Source organism: Lonchura striata, chromosome 5, assembly GCF_050655825.1.
Source record: "Lonchura striata isolate lonStrDom1 chromosome 5, ASM5065582v1, whole genome shotgun sequence".
NCBI lineage: Eukaryota > Metazoa > Chordata > Aves > Passeriformes > Estrildidae > Lonchura > Lonchura striata.
Window position 1 is genome coordinate 55,139,059 of NC_140707.1, and position 19,208 is coordinate 55,158,266.

The 19,208-nt window shown below is 42.2% G+C and overlaps 1 protein-coding gene and 1 long non-coding RNA gene across 7 annotated transcripts in view; one reads left to right on the forward strand and one right to left on the reverse strand.

Annotated features, from left to right (window-relative positions):
- Nucleotides 1-2,145: 2,145 nt before the first annotated feature.
- Nucleotides 2,146-7,640, reverse strand: LOC146767381 (uncharacterized). The gene is made up of 2 exons (XR_014955719.1): nt 7,316-7,640; nt 2,146-6,708 (listed from the first exon to the last, which is right to left on the reverse strand). It is a non-coding gene; the product is annotated as an uncharacterized LOC146767381 (long non-coding RNA).
- The window catches only part of FLRT2 (fibronectin leucine rich transmembrane protein 2), a 67,102-nt gene continuing 54,601 nt past the window's right edge, over nt 6,708-19,208 (forward strand). Inside the window, exon 1 of one of the 6 annotated variants that reach the window (XM_085580611.1) lies at nt 6,708-6,855. The gene's annotated coding sequence lies outside the window, so the exon portion shown is untranslated. Of the gene's footprint in view, nt 6,856-7,782; nt 7,942-8,036; nt 9,742-9,843; nt 9,979-10,236; nt 10,576-19,208 lie in introns of those variants that run through there. The other 5 variants (XM_085580613.1, XM_021542886.4, XM_021542884.4 and 2 more) reach the window with 5 other exon arrangements.

A 19,208-nucleotide genomic window follows, 5' to 3' on the forward strand; every position in this document is an offset into this window, starting at 1 on the left:
TACATGTTTTCAGTAAGTCAAGTGTGCAGTTACTGGTGGCTAGTGTCATAAATCCAGAGTCCTGGGGGAACCCTTGGCCCTGACTAGATCCATCCTTCCCTGGGTACCCCCTCCTCACTCCTTCTCTCCAACTCTGCTCTGGTGCAGGGGTTTTGTGTCACCTTGGGTGTGACCAGATGCAGTCACTACTGGACGTGTGCAGGTCTCCAGTCCTCTCTTCTGGATGACATTGGACAGGCATGATAGTCTTCTTTCTAGTCTTGTCTCCAGCTCTCAGTGAACACTGAACCTGAATCTCCATCCTGGCATACTTGAGGATATTAATGAACCCTGCATCAAGCCCCCTTATTTGCCCACCCTATCTCCCTTCTGCAGGACTGGCTGAGGGCACTGCATTTTTCTGGGATCACCCAGATCACCCTTGACTTCCAGCTCATCCTCCCTTTTTCCCTTTCTTGCTGTTCCCTACACCAAATCCAGCAATAAGCTGAAAAATATGAGAATTTTAAGACTGGCCATAACAGCGTTCAATAGCCATCAACCTTTGAGACCAGAGAAATCCAAGGACAATGACAACAGAAGTATATAGTTAGCCTATTTTGTTCAATAGTTGTTAAGACTATTTGTGTTTGACAAATGCAAGAAATGAACACCAAAGATGTTCCTACATCTGCAAGCTTCTCTGAGTTTGCAAAAATTTGTCTTTCTGATGAACAAATGTTGGTGAATATGCATATGCTTCAAAAATAAAAAAGAAAGAACCAAAACCTGAAAACTCTTCTCTCCCTAACTCATTGTTTGGACTAGCTAAAGTTCACCAATAAATGATTATACACTCAAGCTGCTTCATTTTCTCCAGGGAGGATTTCACTGTCTTCTCTAACCCTACCAAAAAGAATATTTTAACTTCTTAGCATTCTTTTTGCCTGAGGCACAAAAAGGAGGATCATTTTAAGATGCAAGTAAAAAGTTCAGTTTATCCTGGGGGTATATTCTTGGCTTTTCTTCATAACTACTCCACCTAGGACACGTTAATTGTGGTATATTTAAATAAATAATCTCATGGTAGATTTCAAGTACATTTTGCCACCACCAAGTAAGCAGAATCAACTGAATAGAAAAGTCATCATGGACTGAGGAAGGGTTTGTTTGAGTTAAAAGCAAAGAAGAAGAAGACCTCAATTACTTAGTTATAAATTCTGCAAGACAATTCAATATATATGTATACACATGATCCAGAAAAAGAATTTTCCATGTGCTGTTATCTTTGCATATAGCTCGGATTTTATATCAAATGGTTAGTACTCTCTCAGAGGTTGAATGTATATAGTATATGTAGTATATATAAAAGGCAAAATTGGTCTTTCCTCAGGGATTGTTCAAGGTCTTGAGAATTACAAAGACTACTGAATGGAAAACACAATTCCACAAGAAGAATGGAATTGACTAACAATGACTCCTAGCTGAATTAAGTTCACCATAAATTTGCAGTCCTGGTGGAATTCTGCAGATGGGTTTTCTCACCAGAAGACTCCTTCAGCATCCCATCAGTGAAGCAAATTTAGACTTTCCCAGTTCTGCTATACTATGGGAATGAAACTTAAAAATCCACTGGCACTAGGCACCATATTCTTCATAACAGCCATTTGTAAGCAGCCTCATAACTTTTAACACTGCATTTCTACTTCAGCATAATATGTGTTGCACATAAGTGCACATCCCTTCTCTTTGTCTCAGCAGGACATGGTTACCTGGATGGGTACCTTTCACTAGTTCAGTAGATGTCATCAGAATTCCCTGTTCCTCCTAACAACATTTCACTTAAGTCTAAAAGGCAGTGCCTTCCTGCTCGCAAAGAGATTACTGAAGTGACACGGAATCTCTTTTACTAAATCCTAAGAAAAATTTTTGGTCTGAACAAAATTAATCTGGTGCCCTATGTTTTAAAAGAGCTGAAGTTGATGACTGCTGTGACAATCTTCCTATCCCCCTCAGTCCATAAATCTGGGATGTGGGTGCTTTGCATTGCTAAAGAGCAAGACAAATGGTTTCACAAGATATTTTCACTGCCTCAAAATCCTCTTGAAGACCTGAAAGCTTACTGCCAATATATCAGGATTCAAAACAGATACCATCTGCCTAGTCTTTTTATTTTCCCCTTTCAGGTAATTGGTCTGTACCATGGTGACATATTTTTCTGCCCTCTAGGTCCCATGGAAAGGGGACCTATTGGTGCACCAGCATGCCAAGATTATTGCTCATTTATTTCTGAGTTGGGGGTGTAATAATGTAGCCTCTGCTTCTTGACCCTGATGGTCAGGGTAACATTTTTATAGCTTTTCCTTCAGGTAATTGAAACCAATTTTCCTTTTCACCCATCCTTTTTAAAACAATATTTTCTAAAATAAATAAACAGAAAAGACCATAAAAGATTTTACCAAATGATGCTACCAGTTTATTAGAATCTAAGGACTAATCCAAAAAAGGCAAAAATCAATACATTTCAATAGAAAATTTGCATTCTCCATTGTATCCTATTACACATAATTAGCTGACACTGCAATTGAAAGAGAGTTAACACTTGTCAGATAGAGCTTGAAATCTTTTGAAATACTGTAGATTAAAGTTTGCTAATCTTGTGCAAAGTGATGCATGGAAATCAAGCAAATATAAAGCTAAAGCTATGCCATGAGCCTTGGGGGTCTATATTATAAACTGTAGTATTTTTTATGTTCTCTCTTTAAATAATATTGAGACATTTTGATCAGGTTAATATTTTAAAATAATGTTCTCCTGTCCAACTTGTATATATTTTCATAATTCTGATGTTCATACATGTTTATTGGACTGAAAGAAAACTGGCTCCTTGTCCTGGTTTAGAGCAAATCTGGAAGGAAACTTCCAAAGAGGTCCCTCTAGAAGGCAAATTCAAGTGACCCTTCCCCGTACTGGTTCGGAAAAGGATTTCTTTGGTGAAAAGTGGCAAAAAACCCAGTTTATTTAACAAGTAAAATATTCTGGAAGTTCACTTTCTGAAAACAAACTCCACTCTTCTTCTCCCCCCATCACTCTTGGAACCAGTCATAAAGATGCAGAACTTAATATCCATCATAAACAGAACAGACAAATGGGGATACCAGTATCATGAAGTCATCCTAGGACACTCCTCTTTGATCATTTAGAGGCACTCTGTCATAATTATAATTACGTGTATATGGAAACTGTTATGCTGCACTTCACAAAAAATAAAGCCATGTATTCATTCTATGCAAGAAGAACATCTCAGGCTATTAGCATTTTGGCAGTAGTCACAGCTTACTTCTGTGTAAGAAACATTGTTAATGCAGTGCTTAAACTGAACCATAGCTATTCAGTTTATAACATAGCTGTGGTGATCCATGTGCTATTCTACCTGATCCATGGGCACTCTGCTAGGTCTCTGCTACATCCTCTTGAAAATACAAAATTTACAGAAATTGACTTGACAGAGATAAAAGTGAAAGAATGATTTGAGCTTGACAAACCTGTGGATAAGAAAGTACAAATAAATCTGATTTTTAACCAGTAGGAAATTAGAATGAGTGAGCTCTTGAACTCCCATAGGAGACTGGGAGGATAGCTTTGTGATCAGAAAAGGATGTTTTCCCTACAGTAGATTGATAGTCTGCCTTCTAGGCTTCTCCACTTAGAAACAAAAAGAAGAGCACTGAATGCAGAAGGGGCAACTTAATGAGTGCTGTGTGACTTTCAGTGAGGAGTTTTGGCTTTATATAGTGAAGCAAGAGTTTGTCTGATAGCAGGGTGTGGATCATTTTTTCCAGAAATATAAAGGTCCAATGACAGAACCAGAAATGGAAGATATTCCTTTATTTAAAAGCTGAGTATGACGATGAAAAGGACATTAATGATCATGCTTAGAAAATGTGAAAGAAAAAACTTATGTTGGCTATTTGTATGTTATTCAGAAGGTCTTACGTTATGCCTTCCACTCACCATGGTAGGTAGGTAGGTCAATCATAAATTGATTATTTTTTTTCATATAGGTGTTGTTTTCAGTTTTTCTCATTATTCTATTTTCCCTTGCATTGCTTATACATTAAAAAAAACCCAATAACACCACAAAGAAACAATGCATAACAATGTTTAATGACTGCTGAATTTTTATATCATGATTTAGCCACCTTAATTACCTTAATTTTATCAAAGTCAACTAAATGTTGGTTGGATTGATCTACATTTGTGCAACTGCCATCAGCATGAAAACTGTGGTAAAAAACATCAATATTCTATAACTATGTCTACCTGGTTCCCTTCCCCTTCCCCTTCCTTTCTGCTCCTTTCCTTCTTTTTCCATCCCTTTCCTTTCTCTTTCCTTCCCCATCCCCTTTCCTTTCCCTTTCTTTCCTCAAAATATTTTTTAATAAGCTGATTTTCCAAAATTTGATGAAGAATTTATTTAGTGGTTTTTCCCCTTCTGTCAGCTGCATGGATTTAAGGCCTGAAGTAAAATCTTACAATTACTGACAAAATTGAGATTATTCAGTATGATTTAGATCAACCTCTCAGTTACAAAATTATTTCCATTTCCTTTTACCCTCTTTCCTGCAAGCTGCAGAAATCAATCTAACAATATAGCTGGAAGAAAAAAAGTATTTAAAAAGACACTTTCATTTTTATAGCATTTCTTAATGTTATCCCATCCTACATTCTCTATAAAATAAGTGAGGTTGTATTATGGATCAGCGGACCATCACTCCAGGCTAGCCCTCTTGTATGATCACAGATAATTTAAAGAGAATATATTTCCTATTAGTTTCCTTTCCTTTTAGTTTACAGCTTTTCAACCATGCAAAGCGGTTTGCTAGCAAATAAATAAATAAATACATCCTTGACACATTTATAGTCTGGTGACGGTGAGGGGAAAAATTGTTTAAAGTCCAAGTGATCAGACTATTACCAAGCTTAGGCGGAGAGGGGGAAGCGGGGCGCGCAGCGGTTTAAGCAGAGCGCGCCGCGGGAGCGAGGGGAAGCGTCCACGCTACCGCTGTGCTCTGCTGCCCCCTTGGCCGCGCCGCGGGACGTGCAGCCCGCCGCGCTCCGCGCCCGCGGAGCCCCCGCCGCGCACCTGCGGCAGCGCCGCCGCTCCCGCCCGCCGAACCGCCCGGCCGGGGCCGCTCACGGCCCCGCTCGCCGCAACTGCGCTCACACACCGGTCAGCATATGTGTGATGGTTTTGGGGCGCCGGGGGGGTGGTTGAGTGTGGCTGGGGGTTGTTCTTTTCCGCCGTGCTTTAAAGCGGAAATTAGAAATGTGGATGGGAGGAGAATATATTTTTTTCCTGTCTTTTTGCTTACTGTAGGATTCATCTCCTCCCTTGTCCAGCCTTATCTTACACATTTAATGAAGAAAGCACTGAAATTACCATTCATACATCTACCTGCCCCTCCATTTTTCCTACAGCGTGGCCACAGGGGATCTAAAAGGACCTCCCGGAATGCCAGCTGCAGGCAGAGGTCGTGTGTCTCCCCCTCTTTTTTTTTTTTTTTTTTTGAGGGGGGGGAAGAGGTGGGGGCAGACAAGGGTGACAGAAATATCATAATGCACTGAAAATATAGATAAATTAATACTAGGCAACCAATTGAGTTTGTTAATCTTGTTCCCCTGTTGTCTTGATGTTGTCTTGACATCGGGCTCTGGGCTGGTGGTACACACTTTGGAAAGCTTTCAAGCACTTCATTTCATCTTTGAATTGCACATGCTTTCCTCTCCGTTTTAAGGTTTCTTGTGCTTAGGAGGAAACGTGCTCTGACATGCTGGAGTTTGGTGGTGGTAAATATTTCCTTTGAATTCAAAGTGCATGTGTGAAAAGGGCTTTTTTTCCTTTCTTTCTTTCCTGAAAGTATGTTTCTTTCTCACTTGCTCCTTTCTCTGTTGTAGTTAATAACCTGTAAAAGAGCTGATTCTGGAGATCTGAGTGAAATGGCACTTTTGGAATTGTACTTTTAACCACACCACGCTGGGGAAAGTGCAGAAGCTCTGTATATGTGCATATGAGAGGAATTTGTGCCATGCAGATGAGTTTGCAGACACGGTGACAGAGAGGGACCACAGGTGAGTCCCCAGCGATCTGCTTTGCCAAGAGGATTTTTCCAGCCCCTAATCACAGAAAAGCCCTCCATCTGCTCCTCAGAGTTGGCGGTTCTCATCTGTTTCAAGTGAAAATAACCAAGAATATAAAATGGCAGGCAAAAAAGAATTCCCAGGCAAGTAACCGTGTTGTCCTGCATTCCCCCCAGCCAGTATTCCCCGGTGCTGAGGTCCCGGTCCCTGGGCGAGTGAAAAGAGCTGCAAAGGGTTAAGCCGCTGACTTCCTTGCTAGGCAAAGTTTGAAGAAGAATATGTCTGAGGCTGGATACGCTGCAGCCCCGCGTTTGAAATCTGTCACACTCACTTAGGAGCGCTGCATCTCTGGTTGTCACCGATGAATAATGATCGCACGGCGATAAGATCGCTCGGCGGCGGTGCGCCGGGGCCGCCTGGGGGAAGAGAAGACAGGAAATTGTGAGGCGTTTAGCCGCTTCAACGGGGTGTTCTTCAGTGTCATCGGTGGGTGTCAGGGTCAAATGTCCGGCTGGAGAGCAGTTTGAGAAGATAATTTCTTTCCTCCTTTCCTTGAGAGCAACCTTGGGTGTTGGCGACCATTGGCATCTATGGAAAACAGAGACCTCGGTGGTGATCCTTAAAACAGTACCATGCTGGAGCCCAGCTGTGCTGCCACTTTCTCCCCTTTCAACCTGCCGGACCCGGTGGGCTTTGGGTGACCTACCGAGAAGGAACCCACTTCCGCAGGAACAGGTAATGCCTGATTAAGTCACTTTCTGGATTGATACAATTGACCAAAACGTGTCCTAAGTATCATTCACTGATTTGAAGTATAGGCTGGTTGAGGGTCCAGGGACAGGAACAGGAATAATTCCGCCTAGTCCCTCTGAGACTGCGGAGCAAGGCAACCGCCTGCAGCCTTGCAAAAGTTTTTAACATTCCCTCTTTCCTCCCTGATTAGGGGCACAGAGGGCAGAAATACCTGTGATCGACAATGGCCAGCTCTGCCTTCTGTGCTGACGACAGGTTGCTAATATCGGGGACGTGGAAAACAGAGGGACAGGTGGATTACACGAGAGAGGGGTGTTTTTCGCCAGAAAATGCACTGACTGTCTATCAGCTTCATGAAGGAGATATAAATCATGCTCAAATAAGAACTATGAAAAGTATGTAGAGGCTAAGAAAGATAGATCTTAAAAAGTAAAAAAAATACCTAGAACATTAGCCTTTGTACTCTACAGGGCTCCTGATCCTTTCATCCCCACGGGACCAGCTGGCATCAGCGAGCAGAGTCGACTACAGAGCAGCCCCTGCTCCGAGGAGGGGGTGCAGGCTCTGACCGCGGGACTGACCCGTGTCACGCCCTCTTCTTCCCGGCCGGCTGGGACCCGCGGGGGTCCCGGGCTGCCTCCCCTCCACCCTGGCGCGTAAAGCAGGAAGAGAAGCGGGCTCTTGTCCTGAACTCCCTGCCTCTTGCCGAGTCCTCTAAGAAACACTGGCTACCTGCGCTCCCCCGTCCGTGCTCGCTCCCCACCCCCATCACTCCGCGTGGGTGAGGGCACAAGCCCTTCTCCGAGCGAGCAGGCGGCGCGGCTCGGCTCGGCGCGGCTCGGCGCTGTCCATACGCGGGGACTCTCCGAAGCCCCCTTGGAGGGCAGGAGGTGGAGGGCAGGGCGAGTGCGGGGGCAGGAGCTGCGCCGAGCACACGGGGCTGGGCTGGCCCTGGCCGGGGCTCCTCGCTATGGCTTTATTGAGCCTTTGAAGTCGTGAGTGGTTTAGCCCCCCCAAGCGAAGGGCGAAGGAGGCGCGGAGCTAATAGCGAGTGATTCAGCTTTTGAGGTACGGCGGAGCAAATAGAAGCCACTGAGCAGCCAGGGGTGAGGGGGAAGCCAACCCCGAGGCATTTCGGTTCCCTTTTCTGTTTCCTCGACACATGGCATTGATCAGCTCCCTCTTCTCCATCCCTCGTCAGCCCGTTTCTTAAAGCAACTCACAGCAAAAACTGTGCTGTGCGTTTTCTTTACTAATGTAGGAGTTTAAGGCAAATTCACTTCGCACACCCCACATCCTACCCTGACAGCTGTATCCTATCGCTCACGTGCTTCTCGGCATTAAATAGTCTTGTCTTTAAGTGGACTTTCCAGGACAAGGCAGTAGCCTACTAGGGAGCTGGGCGGCGGGGGAAGGGTTACTCCGAAACAAGCGCAGCCAGCCCGGCATGCACACACACATGCACAGACACACACACACACACACACACACACACACTCATATATACACGCACTGAATGTGTACAGGAGAAATAGAGGGATGCGGGGGGGGGGGGGGGGGAGTGGGTGTTGTTACCGCTTTAGGGCAAAAGGCGGTTTCTCCAGAGGTTTTTAAGTCTTTTTTACTGATGATGAAAATCATACAGAACACTAGAGGAGGTCCGTCTCTTCCCCGAGGGCTGGATATTCTTTTATTCTGCGTTATATTTGTTGAATACTGGTGCTGTGTATCTAAAAGTTCGCAAGGGAGAAAGGAGAGGAAAAGAAGGGGGTGGGGGAGGCGGGCTTGTCGGCGGCTGCACATGAAATATCGCCATGTTGGTGGAGAGTACGGCTGTAATTATTGCTAGCGAGGGCATCTCCCAGAAGCGCCGCTCGGGGAGTTTTTCAGCTCACTTCCCGGCTTCCCTTCCGACACGCTCCGATAGACTCCGAGAGTGCCCGGAGCAGCGGCGCGGGCAGTCCCGCCGCGAAGGACGGCGAGACGCGCACCTTCCTCCCCGCAGCGCCGGCCCGGCGGGCTCGGCCTGAGCCGGGGCGGGGATCGGGGTCTCTGCAGCCCGCGCATCCCCCGGCAGCGCCGCCCGCTTGGTTCCCTCTGCTGAAAGCGGCGAGAGGGGGAGTCCAAACAGATGAAACTCGCTAAGTTGTCCTCAGCAACCCAGGGGTTAAATGCAGCCGGGGGGGGGGGGGGGGGGAGGACGAGGGGGACGGGGAGGGAAATAAGGAAAGAAGAAAAAGAGAAAATCTAGCCTGACTTTGCCTCTTGGAAAGCTTTAGGTTGCAGCCCTGCCTTCCAAGCATTCTTTAAACTAGAAATGTGGGAGGGACTCCAGGAGAGAGAGAGAGATGGCTATCAACTGAATTCATTACTGTAAACATCTCCCTGGGGTGTCAGGCAAGGAGGAAAAAAAGGCACGACTTACATTAGCAGGGAATAGTGAGATGTGAGGCATCACTACTGCTCAGATCATCCTGCAATCCCGGCTGGAGGCAGGCGCAAGACTTGGGGAGAGCCAGACACACGCTCACACATATGCTCACATACATGTGTCCGATGCCTTCTCCGACTTACCGGGATCCTGGGTCGCTGTGCCTGCTCCTCATGTGATCCTTTCATCATTTCCAGAGGACAGAAAGAGGGGAAAAAAAAAAAGGCAAACAAAAAAAAAAAAAAAAAAACCCAAAAAAAAAAACCAGAAAGAAAGAAACCCCAAGACCAAACGTAGCCGCGGTCTCCTCTCGTTTATTTTTTTACCGGAGGAGGAGGAACGGCGGGGGAAAGAGAGAGCGAATCGAGGAGAGAAAGCGCGTTGGGAATGCCAGAGCCGTGGGCTGCGCGCCGGAGGAGGAGGTGGCGGAGCAGGGGGTAGGACGATGCCGCCGCCTCGTAAGGGCGGAGGAAGGCGCGGGAGGCGCGGGGGTCGCTCGGAGCGGCGGCGGCCGGCGGGGAACGGGCCCGCGGGGCCGGCCGGGAGCGGCGCCGGGCGGAGGGCGGCGGCGGCCACCACCGAGGAGCGGCGGCGGCAAAGTTTTGGTGTGGGGGGCCAGAGGCGCGGAGGGGGATTACGATCGGTGCCGGCGAGGGATTCCCAGACACCGCCAGGTACAGTTGGGATTTCATTTCTTACTCTTTTCCTTTCTGGCAATTCTAGCCCCGGGCGATCTAAAGCCGCGGTGCCCTTTGCCTGCTCCCAGATGGCAAAGTTGAGGAGCCGCGACCAGGCTGTGTCACAAATACCGCCGTCGCCTCTTAGAGCCCCGTGTCCGCGGCGCCGGGCACACACGGGCAGGATTTGTGAATGGCCGGCGGCAAGTGCTAGCAGGGTCCCCGGGCTGTGTGGCGGCAGCTGAGGCTCAGCAGCGGACTCGGCGCTGGCAGCCGCGGCGAGGTCCCGGGTCCCGGTCGCGTTTGGCCGCCGAGCAGGGAGGGTGCCGAGCTGGCCCCCACCCCGAGGGGAGGGGAGAGCCGAGGACTACCCCTGCGGCAGGGGCGCCGGCGGAGCGCCGTGTGAGCGCCGCCAGCCTCCGTTTGGGAGCTGGCGCGGAGAAACGGGACCTTTGAGGTGAGCCTTGCTTGGCAGGGGTAGCCGGCTTAGCTCGGAGCTGCCGAGTGCTGAGGAATCTACGGGGAGATCGGGAGCTGCGCCCGGCAGGAGGATCCATCCGATCCCCCTCAGCAGCCTCCGGAGCGGGGCTGGCGGTGAGTGGGTGGGGGAGAGGCTGAGGGAATCGGATCAAGACTTGGGAATACAAAGGAGCCGCTCGGAGACCTGACGAGTTAGACGGGGATCTGACAGAATAAGAATAAATACTGCAGGGGGCCGTGTGCCTGGGGATGGTGTGTGCACAAAAAATAGGAGATGGCAAAAGGAAGTAAAGCAGCTGAAAAGACCTCTCTTGAATATGATAGAAAGCCCCATAAAAGATAAATAAACAATCATTAAAGTTAAGACAACAAGATTATCCACCTTCTTTTCGGAGTGGGAAGCAGTCAACAGGAGCTTTTAATTAATTTTAATGGAGGAAATCTGTTTTAAGGCTTACAATAAGCTAATAAATCCAAGGCACAAATCCGTGTAAATTCCTGCACTGTGTGTGGAAGGTACTGATTATATTTCTTCAGATACTGCCTTTTGTAATGCAGCGTTCAGCCAAATAGAAAGGGAGAGGTTCCTTACACGAGGAGCAGGAAAAGATACTAAAAGCAAGTTAGACCTCTCCCTCTCTACCTCCCTCTCTCATTCCTTCCCTCTCCCTCTCCCCCCACCTCTCTCTCTGAAAGTCAGGGCGTATGTTAGAGAGAGGTTTATTTACTGTAACTAACTTTGTAGTGCTTGAAGGGAAATTAAGCCAGTTTAGAGGTTGGGATTGATCAATTCTTGGGTTTAATAAACCCAACTAACCATACAAAAACCCTCAAAAATTTCCATGGACTAAATTCCTTGCTTCATTCACAGAAATGGTCTTTCTCCAAAGAAAGAACTTTATATATTTGTAGTTTAAGAAAAAGCTAATGAACTGATTTTTGATATATGTATTTTTGGAAGGAGAAAAGTTCATCCTGGCATTTTTTTCAAAACTCTTAAAAGGTACTGAACCTTTATCTCTATTCACCTTTCTCTCCTTTCTTCTTTGAAAGAGTCAATATATGCAATATTATCGCTGAGACATAAACTTTGCAAAATGGAAAAGATCTAAACATTGTATAATAAAAAAGACAGAGGTGATTTTAAAGTCATTATTTCTATGTGAAAAAAGTGATGTCAGAATGTTAGTGTTGATCTTGTTTCTGAAAATTATGTGAGGAGAGATTTCAAGAAGTATTTCAATGGTTGTTCTGTGTGCTGATGTGGTAGCGAGGCAGTTAAGGGAGTTCAGGCCTGGAGTACTGTAGGTAAAACAAGTCAGAGCACTGTGCAAATACAGTGTCTATAAAACTACCTGTGACTAGAACAGTCATCAGTGTTTTCCAAAGTCCAAGGCTTTAGCAAGAAGTGGAGCTGGAATGCACCCAGCATACTTAAGAGCTGCTCCTCACACACACGTACACCCTATATTTTGTATAAGGTGATGTTATCTGTGTTTGGCTTGGGGAAGTCTGGATCTAATTTGAGCCACTGTTACAAGTTACATTTATATCCTCCTGGCCTGCTGGATAGCTTGATTTAGGATATAGGCATATCTCCTTTGCGCAACCCTACACCCTTCCAGTTGCAATCTGCATTACATAGGCTATGCTTTCCTTCAAGAATCAAGAATGTGCTTGCATTCAAATGCTTAAAATAGCAGTATCTAAAACGTGGGATGTCATTAGGGCTGACTTCCCTACCCTTCCCACAGCAAAGGAGGAGAGACATAGTTTTACCAAGTGAAGAAAACAAAAAGCAGTTAAAGCAGGTATAACAATCAGGCTTTTCCTGTACTTAACTTTCTATTCTAGAAGGCACACTTAAGATAATATGTTTCCAGGAAGGTGAGAGCTTTATTTCTTAATAATTTCTGTTACCTCTTTAATCTCAAAATGAGTTCATTTTTGTCTAGGATACTTTCATATAACTTTCAGGTTTTCACTAGGCAGATTCAAATCCAGTCCATTAGTGACCTCTATCTGTGAGAAGGGTGTAGTCAATGATGTATTTTTCCTTTCTCCAGAGTGGATAGGAAGCACAGGCTATAAATTGTTTTAGTCCTTTATACATGCAAATCACCTAGTTTATTTTAGGTTATCAATCTTATATTCATGGCAAACAGTGTGATTTTCAATTGTTTTAAGCAGGAAAACAAAACCAAACCCCAGTTCCAAGCATGAAAGTGCTTTTATTCTGTTTCAGCTATTCCAGTGATAATATGATAAGGATTTGCAAAAATCAGAAAAACAAGAAGTAACCAGTGCTGTTGAACATTCAGTGCTAAAAGAATTGCATCTATATTTGTCTGATGTTATAATACTTACTCTAAAGCAGGCTGAACCTGTGTGAAATTTTATTGTCCCTCAGTGCTTACATAATTGAAACTTGAGAGAAACACTCAGATGATATATACTATGAGTAGAGTTTATAGTAGCAGGGTGTTTAAAAAATGTAAGAAAAAAAAAAATGCAGTGCTGTCTATATTAGGAATACATGTCAGAGATCAAGGAAAAAGGGGTCTTTATAAAACAGATGGACTCTTTTAGAGGATTATTAAACCCATCTTCCCAATCCTAATTTGTCTCTTGTTTATATCCACAACTATATTCCATATTTTAGTTAGTGATTGTAAATGGCAGTTAAGAACCTGACCAGCAAAATCTTTGAGTAGATGAATACCACTGTTTGACATTTCTCAGATTGTAGTTGATTACCTCAGCGCTTAGTAATGTGATGTTTTAAGGTGTTTCCTTCCCTCCCCTTGGGCAATTTTTTTAGGAGTCTTTCTGCAAAGCTTTTTATTTGTTTCCTCAAGAAGCCAAAATAGTTGGAACTTGCCCCAAGGTATAAAAATTGGTTCTTTTCTATTTTTTTTTTATTTTCTATTTTTTAAACAAATATTTTAATTTTTTTTCTCTTATTAAAAAAAGTAGAAAAGAATAATATGCAGTTGTTATTTTTTTAAAAGAAGACTAATTTGACATACACTGAAGATATGAGCCTCAGTTTCCCTACAGCTATGTGTAACCCACGCGTTTCAAGTAATTGGCTTATTTTAAAGAAAAACAACCACAAAAAATCATCATTAAAATGATGGCATGTTTAATTCATTTATTTTAATCACACCAACACCTTAATCCATCGATGATACTCAGGAAAGAAGTGTTTGAAATTAAAGCTCTGCTCTATTTAACAAATTATATTCTAATCACATCAAATAATATGCCACAGGAATACTAGAATTTAATCTGATCTTTTCAGCCACTGCTGAAAGGTGTTGGGACCTTCTTATACTTTTTTTTGGGTTTTTTTTTTAATTGATGGTTTTACCAGTTAACAGGTTGGTTGTTTGGTTTTTTTCTGTCTTTGATTCCTTCTTCTGATGTGGCCCCTTGAACTGTATCAAAATTAAATACTAGCAGCAACTTAAATCCATCATGCTCTATTCAGCATTCCTGAAAACTTAATGATGCAGAACAAGGTCTGTAAAGTTTCCCTTTTTAAAAGAAGCCTTGTGTTTCAACTCTACCTAGAAACAGTCTTCTGTATATTTTACTTCAAGCTATGACTGCTTTATTTGGTTTGGGTTTTTTTCATAAACATTTTCTAGCCTAGTTTAATGCAAGGATGTATTTAAAAATGCACATGACACAGAAAATTGTTTATCACTCAAAAGTGTTGTCTTTGAAACTGCTTAAGTCCTTTCAGAAAAAAACCCTCTTTTGATATGCAGGATCAGATCATTGCCAAATTTGGTCCTGCAAAGTGATGGCTTTGCTTTGGCCCCTTCCTTCCAATGGGCCCTGGTCAGTAGATTACTGTGATGGCCTGCAGTGTGTTTTTGCAAATCCTGACCCAGGCAGAGACATACTTTGAGCCACAGAATTCAGTACTTACTTTCTTTTATCATCTTTTATTTTTGAGTATATCACAGTGAAAATGTTTGAATGAAGTGACACAAGTTCTGCTCTTTGGCCAAAGTTCTTTATTGTGTCCATGTTGTCATTGGTAATCTAATTATCTTAAAAATATCATATAGATATCAAGCTATTCCTTCTTGATGACTAAATTAATATAAAGCAATTCCAAAAATTCTCTTCAGACAAAATTTTCAAGATTTTTTTAATGACTGAGATCTTGTGGGAGCATTACAAACAAAAGATTTTGAAATTACATGTCTGATTTATTACACATTCATTGTCATGCACATCTGGGTTCAGGAAAACCTTCAGAGCAGGCTGAAGCTACACACTTCTCTTGTAGTAAATGCTGTAAACTATATGGAAGTACTACATGACCTCTGAGAGGTGAGAGCTCTGAATGAAAAGCCTCATCAGCACCTCCCAAAAACAGAAGTCAGTGTGCTGCAGTGTTACTCTCAGTTCTCAATGGCAGCTTTTGTCATTCCTTCATAAAACCAACAGGTCAAATTAAACTAAAGAGTAGAGCTTTTTCTGGCAGTGCTTCCTGTGCTGTACCACATATCTGCACTAGCAGCTCATAACCTGGCCAAGCTGTTCCATAACAGCTAGCCAAGGGACATCATCTTCAAAAGGGTTGTCTGCATGGGAAAGTGCTCCAGCAGCATGTCCTAGGAGTGCTGGGGGCCTTTGGTGATACTCATGCACAGCTTTCAATCTTCACACGGGTTGCAGAGGATCAAAACATGGCCAAACTGGAGTCACAGGGTCATCAGCTGCAGACCTCTATGTTCAGAGTGCAAATATTTCTTTCTTTTAAGATGTCCGGTATGTTTTTCCTACAAAGAAAAAGACAACCTTTGGAATGTCATTGGAAACTACTGCCAAAAAATATTTTATATCAATATCATACTGACAGAACAAGGAATTAATATGCAGTTTTGAAAAAGAAATGTAGGTTATATATATATGTACATGCATATATATAGTTTTTGTATGTGTTACATATATAGGTGATTGTGACTAGTCATAGAGGTCTCCCTCAGACCTTTCAAAGCATATATAATTAATATAAATTAAAAATTAAGTTTGTTGGTGAACTGCAAATCAAATTAAACAATAAGAATAAAGGTATGCTTTGCCTCCAGTGTGTTGGAAATTCCTATACTGGGTAGAAAAGCTGAGGTGCTCCCAAGAGATACTGCTCCCGACATCAACAGAAAGAGTCTGCCACAAACTTACCTGTGCTTATGAAATACAACTTTACAGCTGAAGAACTGAATTTTAAATTATTGTACTTGATTCCAGACTCAATCCTTCTCTCTTTCACTGGCAAGTTAATTTCACAGACACTCTTCTCATTATTAGGTAATTCTCATGTGAGTAATGATTTAAATACCCCAAAGTGATGTCATTTAGCTGTAATTGAAGATGATACAACCCCAACAGCATGTCTCTGATTATACTAATGTATGTATGCTTTCAGTAGGAGTTTCTTCACATATGTATAGGAAAACAAGCTATGTAGGTAAAAGTAATTTAAGTTACTAGAATTGTGTTTTTATTAGGATTGAAGCAGTATTTGTGTTTGTCACAGGCACAGAATACATATAGGCATACTTCTGTAAAAACTATCTGCAGACGAGACATCATGTGTGCATATTATTTAATGAATTATGGTTTTGGTAAGTGAGGGAGTTTTAGTGAGCCTATTTCATGCCTTAAATGCTAACTGAAACCATGTCAGGTGTCTCTAAATGAAGGTGTATGTGTTAGCCAAACCTTATAATTTCACTTGTGATCTAGGAAGTTTTTCCTAGGTGATGCTTCTTGTGTCACTGAGAGATTTGCATCCAACTAAATGTACCCTATTTAAGAGTCTTGTTGGGCTGGTTTCACAGGCCATCTCATTAGCTCATCTAGATTTAACCTTATTCTTATCTTTAACCACTTAGCTTTGGAGTTAGTCACAAATGTTCCAAGACTACACATTATTTCTTGAGCCATATTGGTTGATAACTTGCTCTTCAGTTTCATCATTTGTTATGTAAAAAGAAAAAAAAACACAAACAAAAAAACCAAGCAAAACAAAATATACAAAATCCAAATATTTTTGATACCTGAATTTGTGTTATCTTAGATCCGGTGATTGTAATATATTACTGTTCTATTTGCATAATGCATCATGTTTTACAGATCCATTGCTATAAGCCCTCACATTAATAATTGGAGAAGAGAAAGTGGAGTCAGAAAAGACAGGAAAGGCTAACCAACAGCTTACGCCTTCTCTCTCTAGTATGCTCATAATATTCTATTTCTTAATTTAAACTTTTTCAGTACTTTACTTTATGCTTTCAACTGCCCATTGAAAGTTTATTTCCAAATCAAAATAAGTAAACAAAGCAAATAAAATAGGCTGTTATCCAGCCTGATAAATTTGTCCTCCTTTAAAACAGATCTGGTTGTGTAAGAACAAATTTCCTCATGTTGAAGATGAGTATACAGTGAGGGACTGCTAAAATTTAACAGAACATGATCACATACAGACAGTCATTCTCATCTGTATTGCTGAATCCTGTGTATCAAATTGGTATATGCCTAACAGTGATTTTTGAAATAGCTCATTCTGGCCCTCTGCCATGCTGCTCAGAGAAGAGCTGCTTCTTGAACAGTTCAACAGTAAATTGCAAAATGCATTTTGCCAGAAGTCTTTTTTTCTTTATTTGAGAAATTACTTTCACTGTTCAACAAAACTAATTTCAAAACCTTATTATTTATCAGTTGTGCAGCAGAATTACAATCTTTACTCACGGAGAGAAGTGCTTACCACTATAGCTTTGAAAATACTTAGGAAAGAAAGAAGCATAATGGACACCACTCATTCTTTTAAGAATGTGTACTTTGAATGCCACAGACAGAGACAAGTCCCTTATAATTGCCCAGAGATGCCTAAGCATCTGTGTCAAAGCATCTGACAGTAACGTTACTCTTGTTCCTTTATCCATGTTGAGACCCATAAAAATCTCCTTTTACATTTTTTTTTATTCATGTGGTAGTATGTATTTAAAATTATAAAAATGTAAATACACGCATGTGGGGACACACACACACAATATAGAAAAGAAAACCAACGAAAAATATTTTCAAGATAATTAGAGTAGCAAAAGATCATTTAACAAAATCTATTTCCTTCTGGAGCTTAGTTAGCATCTTCCTTTTTTGTTATTATACTAGGTGGTGGGGAAAACAGTGATACTGAAGAACTTTGAAATGGGAACTGTTACATGGGTTTTTCTAGTTTGGTTTTCTGCTGTAGAGCTTTCCCTCTACGGTTGACTCTGAACAGTTTTCAAAATACAGTTTTCCATTCAATAAAGTCTTAAGAAAAATGTTGAAATTTGATTTAACTTAATTTAAATTCTGGATACGGAGTTCTGTATCCCTTCTTGTGTGATAACCTAGAACCTTAGTTTTTAGTTATGTATAGTTCCAATAAAATGCTGTCACTGAAAACTAAATAAAGACTTAATAAACAACCAAACCACTAAAAAAAATCCAAAAGCAAAACCAAAGGACACCCAAGCCCACAATTCAGGAGCTGTGGAAATCTCAATACTAACAAGATGGGTGTTTTCTGTTCCAGACTGGATAATCTTATCGGTATCTCTTTATATTTTGTACCACATACAGGTTTGTTGTCTATTATCACAGAATTCAAACACTCAGCTGTATTCTCTCATCAGCACAGTGGATCTTTATAAATCTGGAATAAATGAGATGTTAGAGTTGCTGCCAGCAGCTCTGGCAACAGAACTGTTGATCTACCCAGATTCTCTTTGCTGCAAAATGTCTTATCAGCAGATCCACACATCCTACGTGGTGTGACTGTGAATTTACAGATAAGAGGACAGAATGACTGAAAGTGGATGGATGGCATGATCATAAATAGGTCATGAGTTGCCAGCTGTGGAGTTGATCCTGAGCACCAGGAGAGGCAATTATAAATTTTAGAGCCCTTTAAAGGATAAGGAGGTCTCTAGGTAGAAGAGTTTAACTCTTCACCCTTCATTTGTCCAAAACTGAAAGTACATAAATCAGTCCACACGAGCAGAGATGACTCTGAAATTCATAACCACTCATCTCTGTGACATTGATGGAAACTCTATTGAATCAAATGCATAGATATTCTAATTATGAACCTCTGATATCCAGAACTTCCCTTAGGCCATCAATATCTCCTGTGCAATCATATTTTACAAGCTGCTGAATGATTGTCTGGTTATGCATGTGCTGACCCAGAGAATACATCCTCTAGTATAGCCAACCAGCTGCAGAAAGATGATCCTTTTTGAGCTCTAGGAGAATAAACACTTTTAAATTTCAGATAACATCAGTGTCAGTTCACAGGCTGTTTAAGTCTTGTGAAGAAATACTTGGCAATCTTGGGAAGGGGTGTTTAAATATAGTGCTGTATATTGTCTTGTGTTGATTGATAGCCAATGCTTGTCGAAAGACATTCTTTTTAACTCTTTCACTGCAATGCTAAAAGGTATCTCCTGTTTAATACAATAGGAAATAAAAAAAGACCTGGAGCCTTGCTATGATATTTTCCTTCCCACGGTTTGGGGTACTTTTATCGATGTGTGTTTGTATTCTGGTAGCAGCATACTACTCTCCTATTTGTCTCTTCCACTGTCTTTTTTTTTTTTTTAAATACATGCAGCAGCATAGGCTGAATCAGAATTTTTAGTTAGCTCTTCAGATAAGAAGGATCTTTGTTTTAA